General features: G+C 41.1%; 1 protein-coding gene across 2 annotated transcripts in view; it reads right to left on the reverse strand.

Moving 5' to 3' along the window:
* Positions 1-13,690, reverse strand: part of LOC124154711 — a 143,965-nt gene that overhangs the window by 90,732 nt on the left and 39,543 nt on the right. The gene's annotated exons all lie outside the window — the stretch shown is intronic.

Here is a 13,690-nt window from a genome sequence, read left to right on the forward strand (position 1 = left end):
GCCAGGTGCTCTACCAGTTGCGCTACCAGGACGCTTAAATTTACCTTGATTTCCGCGGGGGTTTATACACAGTAAACTCCCTATGCTTTGGCCCACAAGAGTAACCAATAGATGAGTGTGTATCTTTCCTTTCATCCTTGTGTCCTCGTCCATTCCTTCTGTTGGTGAGTGGTGAGCTGCCCCAGTGCCATCTATTGGTTACTCTTGTGGGCGAAAGCAAAGGGAGTTTACTGTGTATAAACCCCCGCGGAAATCATGGTAAATTTAAGCGTCCTGGTAGCGCAACTGGTAGAGCACCTGGCCGGCAACCAGGAGGTTCTGGGTTCGAGTCCCAGTTAGGCCGCATTTTTACCCTCTGATTTCTGGCTTTTTCCATCTACCACAGCACCATTGTCCTCGTCCTTCTTCTATTCCATGTTCCTATCCCTTTCTTTCCTTACCTTTGAATTTATATGTATGTTTGCGCTAAAGGCGCCGTGTGAATGAATGAAGTAGAATACATACATACATACTAAAATGTGAAAATGGTTCGAGAATTTTGATTAATATAAATTTGTGAGTAAACGCATTAAGTTATTTTTTTTCCATTTTTAATGTTCAGACGCGATATTTGACGCAAAAGATTTCATTCAGCTGCCTAAAATTCCAACACCGTAATATTTCCAGATTAAAATAAATCGTAAAAATGGGGTTTTGTTTGGGTCACCTCCTATTTGATATGATCTCCGCATTTCTTCTGGGTTTTCTTCCGCGTCAGCTTGTTTATAGACAACAGTTTCGCTGGCTATTCTGCCTATATATGCAAGCTGAACTGTTGTCCATAAACAAGCTGATGCGGAAGAAAACCCTGAAGAAATGCAGAGATCAGACCATCACCGCGGAAACCTACATTCTCCTTTTTGATATATTTATCGATATGGTATGGTATTTGGAGGAGGCGACCGACAGTTGAGGTCATTTGCGCTATGAGGAGAGGGTTTGGAAGGAAGAGTGGAGAGAAACCCGGCGTCGGCATTAGCCTGCTCTTAACGAAAAGCGCCAAGGGAACCACGGCTTAACGTCCCATCCGACGGACGGAGTGTTGCGCTTGAAATGTCCTCCACACAACATTCAAGCAGAGATCGGGCAGTCTCTGAAAATTCTCTGCCACTACCGGGATTTGAACCCGGGCCCGCCGAGTGGGAAGCGAACACTCTAGCCACCACACCAACCCGATATCATATCGGAGGTTATTCAAAGTGTGCCTGCGTGAGAACAAACGACAGGCGAGGCATCGGCCCGAAACAGAGAAGAGAGCGTTCAAGTGGCGGAGGCGAGCGACTGTGGATCACGCGAAGGGGCGCTCCAGTTAGCGGGGACGGCGTCGTCCACCCTCCCCCGGGGGCAGTCCATCGCCCGTCCATTCCCCGTGACACACCCCGAGGGGCTTCTTGGCCCTCCCCCAAATTTGAATCGACACGCAACCCACACCACAGGTGATTACAGGGGACGAACCAAGTGAAGGGTGCAAACCGCAAGCCCCCAGAAATGACGGCTCAAAGATACATCAAAACGCGGTCGACAAGAGGACAGAAACAAATGAAAAATCAAGCAAATGTACACTCAATAAATGTTTCAATCCTGATACTGATACACTGTAACCATTCACTCCTCCCATTACCCAGATAGATCCTTCAAATCTCTTCCATTTGTGTCCCAAGAACCTACTTATCTATGATTCTTCCTAGTGATATTTTTCCTTCAATGTTTCCCCTCTATTATATTCCCCATTCCATTCTATTCCTATATCTTATGACATTGCCTATTCACCTATGAGTCCTTCTCTGGCGCATGGCGCTCCACAATTATCTTCCTCATATCTGTTCTTCGGTTCTTCTCCTTGATTTTCCTCCTATCCGTCCATGTGACAGACTCCACCCGCAGCCATGCTCCAAGGCTTTTAAGGTCAGCTTTTCCGATTGTCCAAATGTCTAATGTGTATTGTGCCACTGCTCACACGAATTTCTCACTTGAAATTCCCGTGTCTCCATTCCAATTGACTTGGATCACAGATAAGAAGTACCAGGTCTAAAAGGGTTCATGAATTATCTTTTCAAATGCAATACCTATGAAACAATTCTTGAATTTCACATCCATAATTTCGGACATCCGGATTCGTCGCCGTGCGACATCATCACCAGATGTCAGTCACACCGCGACGAAACCGGTCGTCCCAAATTACTCATGAGAAATGTACCAAGTTTTTATTTTATTTAAAAAGAAGCACATCACCAAGTGACGCCTCAACCTACGCATTATACAAAATGTCTTTTCGCGCAAAACTTTCTCCATTTTTACACTGACTGTTGAGCCCAAATTGTATCGACATACCAAAAAAAAGAGGAAGGGGGCGATCTACGGACGGAGGAATCACTGCGGTCGAAGTGATTCAATTATCACTCAAAAGACTCCCCCCTCCCCCTTCCCCCCCTCGCACAACGCAAGCATGACCGACTTATCCACGCACGCCGAGAATCGGCTTATTTCGGGGAACGCACGCGACACGCCAAAAGAATCAAATCCGACATGCCATTCCGGACACGACGACGGCAAAACAACTGAAGTCGAGGGACAAGATCATACCAATAGACTGATCAGTCTGAGGATTTTTACTACACAACCGATTTCTAATTTCATAACTTGTCTGAAAACTTCATTTCCCCACACTTTTTCAAACTCTTTTCGATAACTATATTGATAGAAAATATAATAAAAAATTATTTTTAACATACATTAAAATCTTTTCAAAACGTATTTATTTTTTGCGTAGTCTTTGATTAGTTCCTCTAAAGGGTCTTTAAATATCAAATTACGGCAAATAACAAGTGCTAGTAACAAAAAACAAATCAGGATGTAGATCACTGATTTTATTTTGATATTGAAGAGAAAATTTGGTAGAAGTAAACATTGTAAGGTTGGTTATATTTAGCACAAAGTATTACAGATCAAACAAAAATTTTGCATTAAAAGACGATTTCAAATTGAAAAATTCAAAATCCATTCGGACGCAGCATTTTACGATTGGAACACAAATAACTTACATGAGATACACGAAAATCTCCAAGAAAAAATGAAATATTCGAAGTGATTCAACTCTCGCTCAGTTTTTATTCTAATATTAATTTTCATTGAAAATTGACGAAGAATCTAGGTCCAAATCCGTACTGACTGTGTGTCTTTAGTAATGGGAATTATTCATTTAAAGAAAATTATCAGAGATCCAAAGATAAAAGATACGGATAGATATAAATAAAAGAAGCAGATATCAAAGATACAGAGATGCAAAACTCTAGTAGCCTCTAAAGCGTGCTTCTTAAGCACCAACAAAGTTCTGAAGGCGAGTTTGCCACGCTTCGTACGCTCTCTGTAGGTAAACAACCGAAACATCCTTCAGAGCATGCGTGAAAGCCACTTCCACGGCATTCAGGGTCACTGGTCACCGACCACATGACGATAAATGGCATCGTAACGATTCCCCACCCTCCGTAGAGACCCGATCTCACCGCCAGCAGACTTTGTTCTCTTTCCCAACGCGAACAGCTCCCTCACAAGATGGGATCCAGGGCGAAGCTGAAGCAGCATACTTTGGGGCCTACTAAAGTTTTGTCATAAAGTTCTTAAAGTTAATTTCCTCTCATCAGTCTAAATACACACCCAGAACGTCCGCCCCCTCAGAGGAAATACAAATCAATTCTAATGATGATTAAGGATTCACAGCAGAGCATTGTGAGATTTGAAACCTTTGGTGGGATAATGAGGAATTTAGTTCTGAACGCTGAGAAATTCCCAATGAGGCAACAGAACGGTGAGGAGCGAAGAATACTATAGCCAAAGATTACATAACATTTGAAAACTGATTTCAATATTTCATAACATGAGACACTCCTCCTAATTTCTATTTCAATAATTATGGACGCTTAATAAATATTTATAGCTGTTTTAGCGAGAATTTTTAATAGGTAAGCATTTCAAATTCAAAGAACACAGAGGCCATCATATTAGTACCGCACCACAATTTCCATGGACCCGAATGAAACAATAAAATATGAGGGAATATATATTGCCAAACAGATACGTATAAACATTCGTTTTTTTCCACGAAGGACTTCAATAAATATGAGTCCACCATCCGAATAATCATGACGGACACCTTGATCTGCCTTCAAGTTAGCACCGGATTTCTTACCAACACGACTCAAGCCTATTCGGGCAGCTCGAGGTGTAATATGAAGGTGCAGATAATCTTAAGTAATTATTCATTTACTCGGCTTTACTTCCATAAGTGTCCCTCTGATATGAGGTGTAATGTATAAGGATCACATTTAAATATTTCAGAATGGATGTTTCGGTAACTGATTACACTCACTTATATCCGAAGTCGCTTTCCATTAAAAGGATTCGGCAGATTGAAGGGGAAGATGAGTTAGAGCATAATAAATCTCCCGCATAATTTTCTCTTCCCCAAAGTGAAAACCGCCCTCAAAGGACGGCATCAAAGGAAAGGTGAAGCTGAAGTTGCACAATTTGGAGACTACCCGCTTGAAGTTTAAAATGAGAAAGCGCGAACCCCTGATGTTGATGAGTTGGTGGCATTATTAAATTAATGGTATCAACCCCTTTAACGACACCAAACCACGCGAGGCCAAGGCAAAAGGCGGAGGAGTACGTAGTCTCCTCTACTCCTCGGCATCCTTGCTCATGATCCCTCGTGGTTCGTTGTCGCTAACGGTCTTTTAGAAATGAAAGGCTCGCCATCAGCTCCTTAAGTCATCACCTTATCAGGGGAAGGGTTAAGGACGTATACATTTTTCGTCGTTTATTGCATGTAACAGAATTATGGCGGATAGAAAAACAGAAATATAGGGGTATCTTCCCTTTCCAAACGATCGCATTTAGGAAATTTTCTCGTGTTTACCACCGAGTATTGGATGTGCCAGTGCATATGCCTTTCCTTGATCTGGAGAAGGCCTTCGATCGCGTGCCACACGACCTTATCTGGCATGCCCTCAGATCTCACGTCGCGACGTCCCTGAAGTCTACGTGTCATGGCTGAAGCTTCTCTACACCAACGTCACCAGCTCCGTCCGTTGCCCATCAGGAATATCACCGCCTTTCCCAATCACTGTAGGCGTCCACGAAGGATTGGCCCTCTCTCCGCTCCTTTTCATCCTGTGCATGGACACACTCACGGCCTGTCTCCAAGAATCACATCCTTGGTCACTACTGTTCGCCGATGATGTCTTCCTTGCTAGCACCACCAGACACGAATTACAGCAGCGAACTCAACTATGGAAGGTACGACTCGACAACTATGGGTTGCGATTAAACACCAAGAAGACTGAGTACATGGAGTGTGGACCTCAAACCGATGGCACGATCAGCATCGACGGCGAGGACCTTGAGAAGGTCGAGAAGTTTAAATATTTGGGCTATGTCATCAGCAACGATGAAAGCACAGCCGCCAACACACGAGCTCGAATTAATGCAACATGGCTGAAATGGCGCCAAGTGACTGGCGTAATGTGCGACCGTCGAATGCCCGACCGATTCAAGGCCAAAGTATACAAGACCGTAGTCCGCCCAGTGGTCCTATATGGAACAGAATGTTGGCCAGCCACAGCAAATCAAGAACAGGCCATGCATGTCATGGAAATGAGGATGCTGCGATGGATCCTAGGCATCTCCCGCCTGGATCACATCAGGAATGAAGACATTCGGAAAAGAATGGGAGTTGCACCGATCACAGACAAGATGCGGGAGCATGCGGTGCGTAGTGATGAGAACTCCGTGGCCAAGGATCACGGGATCGGGGATTTTGCCATTGCAATCTCGGGCGCATGCGCAGCAGCCGAAAATCGCCCTTGCCTATATTTATTTACTCGTAGATTTGTAAATTTTCAGAAACGGAAGAGAGACAAAGCGGTGGAGAAGGCGTTATTCGCGAGAGGTAGTACGCACTTGGGCGGGGTGGCGCTTCGGTCAGTCGGCGCCAAACACAATGATCTGCGTCGGATGGAACAGTTAGAATGGCCCAGTGCCACTAGCGCACGGACTCACCTTGGTCGAGGTCATCGCGATGACGACCTTTCCCCGAGCACGCGCACAATCACGCCACGATCACAAGCAGCCAGCGAAAGAAAGAAAAGGTTACAGATGAAATCGAAAAATTCGAACATCAAGGAAACGACTAAATAATTCCAATGACAAAAATAAATCAAGTGAGAGAAGTCTGTAAAGAAATCTTGCAATGAAAACGGCAATGTTTGTTTCGTAGAGCGAAAAGTTTCAATAGAACATTCCTAAATGCATTAAGACGACAAAATAGTCACCGTAAATATTGACGAGGCTGATTCTATTCTAAACTCCCTATCATAAAGTGCACATAATAACAACAAAAATCTCCACAGTTTTCTGTATCTATTCCAGCGGATTGATAAATAAAAAACTACGACCGTTAAAAAGTGATAAATATCCGGAGGGAAGGGAATAACCGTAGGCGGCCTCAAGGCGTTAGCATCACAGACTGTGCCGTTGCCGTTGCCAGGGATAACAATCAAAACGTCGTTGATCGAATATGATGCACCTATTAATTGGAAAATAGCTTGTATCTCGACATCATAAGACAAAGACACTCACACAAAACTTCTCCACAGATTATAGCGGAGCAAGTTAAGGAAGAAAAAAAGGAAATTGGATACGCGATTTTCCAAGAATATAATTTTATAAAAAAGAATTTATTGACGGATTTTGTACACGAACAACTAATTATATTTTTATCTCAATAACACATTGAATTTTAATTACATTTTACATTAGAAATATAATTACAATAAATATCATAAATTTATGGTTACTATATCTGACACCTGATTCCGGCCGCGATGTTAGAGAGTTAATTTTCAACGCCAACAATAACGCCCCTACTCCTATTGTCCCGCAAGTATGCTAAAACCAAAACTACACATATACCTAGTTATTTCTTGCATTTCCAGCAGAGTTATTTTGTAAAAATGTACAATGAAAAACACTGGAGGCTGTCAAAGATCAGATAACAATATAATTATTAAAATATTTTACACTAAAAATATATGAGACAAATTTTAATCCTTCCACTTAGCATAATTGATTGAAGATTGAAAGAAGAAGAGATAGGTAATGACTGCAATGGCCTGGAATGAAAACAGGCTTAACAAACCAATCGATTCACGAATACACAAGTTAGTAAAAACCTAGTGGCGACACAGTAGATGCTCTCTTAGTCCCTCCATTAGAATGCTACGTAGACCCGCCAGCATCTTCGCTGCGCGACTATAATACTTAAAAAAACAACCCTGCCGAAAAAGAAAAAAATATGTGTACAGTTTCAGTTATAGCGGGCTTGCGGGACAACAGGAGAGGGGGCGTTACCGTAGACATTGAAAATCTAATCGTTATCTTCGCCGGGGTCAACTGTCAGAGATAAAGACCAGAAATATCTCAAGATAACAGAAAGTTCCTAGCCGAACGATGGTAACGCTTAGGTTAAAAAAAAATGCTTGCCGCTCAAAAAGAGAAACCTTGGTTGACCAAAATTAATGGCGTTAGGGAAAACCCAAAATAAATAAGGCCATTCTGAAAATAAAATTCTGTCAGAACCCAAAAACCCACTCTTGAAATAAGAATATCCAGATTTCCATTTTCATTTGATCTGTCACCTCAATTAACCAGCCCCCCAGATTTTATAATTTCTCACCCCAGGTTTGGGGGCTCAGATGTTTAAAAACACGACAAAAGACGTTGATTAATACACGGAATACCTGGCAACTTATTTAGAAGAATTTCTGGTTGATTGATACGGTAGTTTAAGAAAATAATAATACTAATTCACCACATGATCAGTAGGCCGGCCCTTATTTTTCAGAATTGAGAAAAGTTATGTTTTCCTAGTCTCAAAATGATCCAAATGAGGCTTATATTCACGTGTTAAAATTTGGTTACTATAAAATAACGGGAACCCGTGCCCCAAGGGCCCTAAGTACTGAGGACCCTCAACTGAGTTATTTTGGGCCAAAAAAGTGCTATTTCAATGTAAAACGTAAAAGTAAAGCCCTTAAGGGCCGATTTTTTGTTTGTTTTGACCTATCTCTAATCGTTTACGAGATATTGTGCGTCGTAATGTAATCCACCCTCTAGGGCGCTACCCCGCACCGCGGCGCCGCTGAGGTACGGCCCGCACCACTTACTAGAGACTTCCCCTCCACCCCCTCCCCTCCCTCGGCAAAGACTGCTCCTGATGGCAAGATTTACATGCCAGTGGTACGGATTTGATCAGACTGTTCCTCTTTTGTCATGATTAATGTTGTTAAATCCCGCAATGTCAATTTTAACCCTTCAACGCCGCCTTGTGTACTAGGTACCGACCCCTTAAATCTTAATTTGTTGCCACCATACGACCGTGCACCATTCCAGCATGCTTTGTTCCAAAGTGCTCTTTATGTACACAATATTACGTATAAGTATGTCATACAATTGCGTTCGTGAATTATCAAGGAATTAAAGAAATGAGCAGGGCTTCCAGGGCTCCAACAGTAGATAGAAATATTTAAGGTAAAAGAAATGACGCAGTCAGTTCACTGATGTAGATCAATGTGGAGAGATAGTTCTTGTATATAGTGTGCAAAGGATAGGGAGTGCTAATTCTTCAGGATTTAAGGAGAAAAGGAGTGAAATAACTAGTTTACCATGAATACACCTGACGTTCGTTTTAAGAATAGGCCAACAACGAAAGGCATGAATTCAAGACTAAATTCAGACATTGAACTGGTAGAAAAAGAAAGTGGAGAAATACTTGGCTCAAAGTTACCTACAGTGAAAGAAGTACTGAGTGTTTTCTCTATCACCTAATGGGTTCGAAATGTATTTGACTCGGTGCGCGAAAAAACATCATGAATGCGTTTACCCATGGAAAAAACGAGAATTCCTGATATTACAGAGAATGAGGCGATTGAAAAGTTGGAAAAAGTACACAAGGAATGGATAAAAGTGCGACGACATTAAAAGAGAACGGGAATTGCCGTAGAGATGAAGAGAAGAGAATCCTTCGTGACAAAACTTGATGATTTGTTTGACATTGCAAGGAGCGGTGCCATTGAATTTTTGACACACGAGGAGGAATGTGCAGTTGATCTCTCGGAAAAATGAGCTTGGGCTGAAGAAATAAAATTCTTACGCAATCAAAGGGGAGCACGGAATGCAGTTATTGGAGGGATATATTTCAATATGTTCAAGAAGAAAGAAATAGTTGATGTTCTCCGCTCCTTGTGCTACATCTGCTGCAAAAGTGACCTGCAGTTCCTAAAAAGACTTGTTAATTACGAAAGTGTAAACCTGGACTTAGCGAAAGCAGTAAAAAAGAGGTTTTCAAACCACTAGTGGTACCTGAGTGAGGAGTTGGTAGGCCTGTCTTTCATTGACGGATCCTTTTCTAGTATTGAAAAGGAAAACGTGATACGCTGTACGAGGACATGTGAGGGATAATATGATCCACCGAAGAACGCATTCTATAAACACAAAGACCTGACTTAGGTATCTATATCAAATTTTGTCACAACTAATTCTACAAAGCTATTTAATACATTGGAAATATGCATGGCATTCTTTGATGTGCCCACGTGAGAATGGGATGAACATACTGATTACAAGAACGATTTGTAAATTATTCGGGGTCTTCAAGTGGTAAATGATCGTGCAGGGAAATGGGTGAAACTAATTCAAGATTTTAAGTCAGTTACGTAGGAGAAAGAGTGAATTACTGTGTGTGAATTTTCATCGTAACACGACCCCAACGTGCGCAAGGACACTTTAATTGTCAAATATTGGGGTGTCAATGAAAGATTAGAAATACACTGAAAATGTATTTTATTTTGGTTAATATGTACCGAAAATCATGGACAGAGTGAAAATAAATTGATCACTCGCATTGGAAATACTGTCATGGCAATTAAAATATTTCTAACGGAAGCACATTTCTTCAGAGGCTAAATCTTGCCAATAGGAGCAAAGACTTTGCTGACGGAGGGGAGGGGGTGGAGGGGAAGTCTCTAGTAAGTGGTGCGGGCCGTACCTCAGCGGCGCCGCGGTGCGGGGCAGCGCCCTAGAGGGTGGATTACATTACGACGCACAATATCTCGTAAACGATTAGAGACAGGTCAAAACAAACAAAAAATCGGCCCTTAAGGGCTTTACTTTTACGTTTTACATAGGGATAGCACTTTTTTGGCCCAAAATAACTCAGTTGAGGGTCCTCAGTACTTAGGGCCCTTGGGGCACGGGTTCCCGTTATTTTAAAGTAACTAAATTTTAACACGTGAATATAAGCCTCATTCGGATCATTTTGAGACTAGGAAAACATAACTTTTCTCAATTCTGAAAAATAAGGGCCGGCCTAATGATCAGTAATATGTGAATGCGATATTTTATCTCAAGAACTTTAATTAATGCTGAGTAACAAAATTCACTGATGGATAGTTTTATTGAAGAGGATATTCTAAGCAAGTTCATAGTAATCCTGTAGTTCCCCGCTCAACGACAATCAAATCCTGGATGCCGAAGTCTAGAAACCGTGATAATTTACTGCCACTAAAACTCAATCACGTAAGGCGATTAAAAAAATGAAGGTCGAATGAACTTTTGAAGCGCATCGAAGGCAATCATTCATTGTTAACCTCCAGATGCTAATTAAAGAGAATTGCGTAAGAGAGGAGTGCAGAGATTGAGGAAGGTTTATATGAAATTTTGATAACGGGAGGGTCAGCATGAGGGGGGGTGGTGCATTGCGGCCCCTCCACCACCGTGGAAAGCGAAGCATATCTCACGGTCACAACAAAGGCAGCGAGAGTCGGGGAGAGAGAAAGGCTGCAGGAAAATCAAGATATGTGCGGCTAGTGTTAGGTAACCGGGGGAACGCGCGCTGCGTAAACAAGCGAAGCATCGTCACTCCTCGCGGGAGACGATCACCTGGCGCGTTTGTGCTTTAAGGAGGGCGACATCCGGTGGTGCCATTTGGAACGAGGAAGGGCCGAGAGAATGAATCAATGTGTTCCTCGGACTATTCACGTGATCAGAGCCGCTCAGATACATTTAAACATCCCAGCTTCACGCCTGCCTCTTCTGACTTCTGAAGCATACTGTTTGGCGAAAGGGCAGAAAAATCACTTTAAGACTTAAAGAGGGACAATATTTTGCATCGTAACTGGCACAAATACATTGGAGACCTGTTAATAAATTGCCTACCGGCATCATTAGCGCATCATTCTAAATATACAATGCTTATTAAAAATAAGAGAAATATTATCCGCAATATCGTCTAAATATGCCAAATAATATCTATGATTTTGGAAATTTACTAACATTAACACGCAATGACATATAATATTAGTCGATTACACGCAATTTCAATATTCCATCATTTTCGCCTTCCGATATACTTCCAACGTAACCGAGGCAACGTAATCAATGCTATTGCTTCTCAGAAAAGACTAATCATTACCGGAAAATGAATGTCAAATAGGTTTGTAAGATGGGGAGTAATGCCTGCTATAAATTTAATGCGGAAAAATATCCAAGGGTGTAACCGGGATGAAAATTGAGGGGGGGGAGGGGGGGCAAACCATGGTTGTTCAAGTTATAGGTAAGACTTAAGCATTGAAAAGGTGAATGAAATCGACATTTTAAGGAAACTGTAACAGATCTTTATTAGTTTTTTAAAATATTTGCTTGAAATAATATTATTTTCTTTAAAGACATTTGCGATTTTGGCTTCTGGGGGGAAATGGGGGGGGGGCAGCTACCTCCTCCTGCCCCTCGCTGGGTACGCCCATGTGAACATCTGAACCGTCACCGCTACTGCTCGTCAATTGTTTTTGAGCGCTCAATAACGGGATCGAATTTCTAATCAATTTAACTATATATCTCAAATTTATTCATAGCGTTTTACATCTTAGGGCATTTTTAAAATAAAAATAGCCGTTACATTGTCTTTCAGATAAATAGTATTTTCTTAAACTGCGCGGTCCATCACTTTTTTTTAACAGTTTGGGCGTTTAAAAAAATCTTAAAATAGCTCTAACATTCAAACGATATATAAATGATAAATGAAGGCCTTTTCTGCCTTTAGAAATAAAAAAATACATACCTAAGAAAATGACACTCGAATGCATCTAAGTTTTCCTTTTCATCGCATAAAAATAAAATTAAAATAAACGATTTCACAAAATCGATGTTTGGCAGCGAAAGTAGCTTCTGAGACCCCTGTTCATCGGGATTACAACCCGGGCATTAACACAAAAAAAAAAAATAATTTGCCTGTACCCTCCAGTCATTAGAAGCACATAATGTATTTAAACGCCGTCTCAAGGACTGTTTGTTATTAAATGCTTTCTATTATGTGAATAAATTCATAGCAAAATGCAAATAGTTATCCACTATTTTGTCTAACAGCCGTTCATCTTACAATTAGTATATATCTCCATTTCAATTATGACATTATTTTTTTACACCATGTATTTTTATGTCTAACTATATACTTTTTATCATTTTGGCTTGTCCCATATTCGCTTCTGCAAATCGTTGGACAAATAAAATAAAATTTTACAAATAAAACAATGTCATCGACGAGAAGGCAAGGATAACTTTATTACATATGCTATAAAACGGAGTGTAGAATTTTCTCTCCCTAGTATTACCGGGGTATTTACTTCGTGATCCCTTTTTAACACGCGCATTCCCTTTTTTCCAATTTTTAAGGGTATAACTAAAGTTTCCAGCCTAAGGAACGTGGACACCCCTACCTAAACCCGCCTTACTCGCAACTGACAATAAGACGGGATTTGCTGAGCGTATTTCTTAGGAATAATAATTTAGTGGGCACGCCACATTTCGCCACAATGAACGCATTTGCGAGGGAGCTCGTAGCCCGAGTCACTCTTTGAGGGATTTATATCTTCCACGGGGATCTATCAAATTGGCGAACCGGCTTCAACATCGAGATAAGAGTAACGGAAGCCTTGGACGATCCAGTAACCGTCTGGTTCAAAAGTGACGTAGCACGAAACATAGAAGTAGAAAATTTCCGCAAGAAACCATAATAATTTAACTATGACTATTTTTAAATTGGCTCATTTAGACTAATTCTGTCCCAAGATAAGGGAATAATAATGAACACGACCATGGCAATACTTGATTGCACACCATAAAATTCTAATGACGTAAGAGTCACTACCACAAGAGAGACAAATGATATAATAAAGCATATATGATAGTAATTCATAATGAAATCAACTGAAAATGATACGGGACGGGATTTATTAATGAGAAGATATGAAAAAATTTGAAAATTGTAGAAATTCTCTTAACAAATGCCGTTAATAAGTGCAGAGAGAAAGAAAACTGGGTTATTTCAACGTGGAATCATCCTTCCAGACGACAGTTTCGCTATCACTTCAGCTAGCTGAGGAAGTAACCAGAAAAAAAATCTTCACCTTTAAAGCCAATCTGCGGAAAACTTCAATCTAACACAACCTTCGGCTGCCGGAAAGAATTTGTTTGATAGCTGTCAAAATGTAACACATAAATATCTGGCTATAATCAGGCATACAATTACAGCTGAAAAACA

Source organism: Ischnura elegans, chromosome 2, assembly GCF_921293095.1.
Source record: "Ischnura elegans chromosome 2, ioIscEleg1.1, whole genome shotgun sequence".
Lineage (NCBI taxonomy): Eukaryota > Metazoa > Arthropoda > Insecta > Odonata > Coenagrionidae > Ischnura > Ischnura elegans.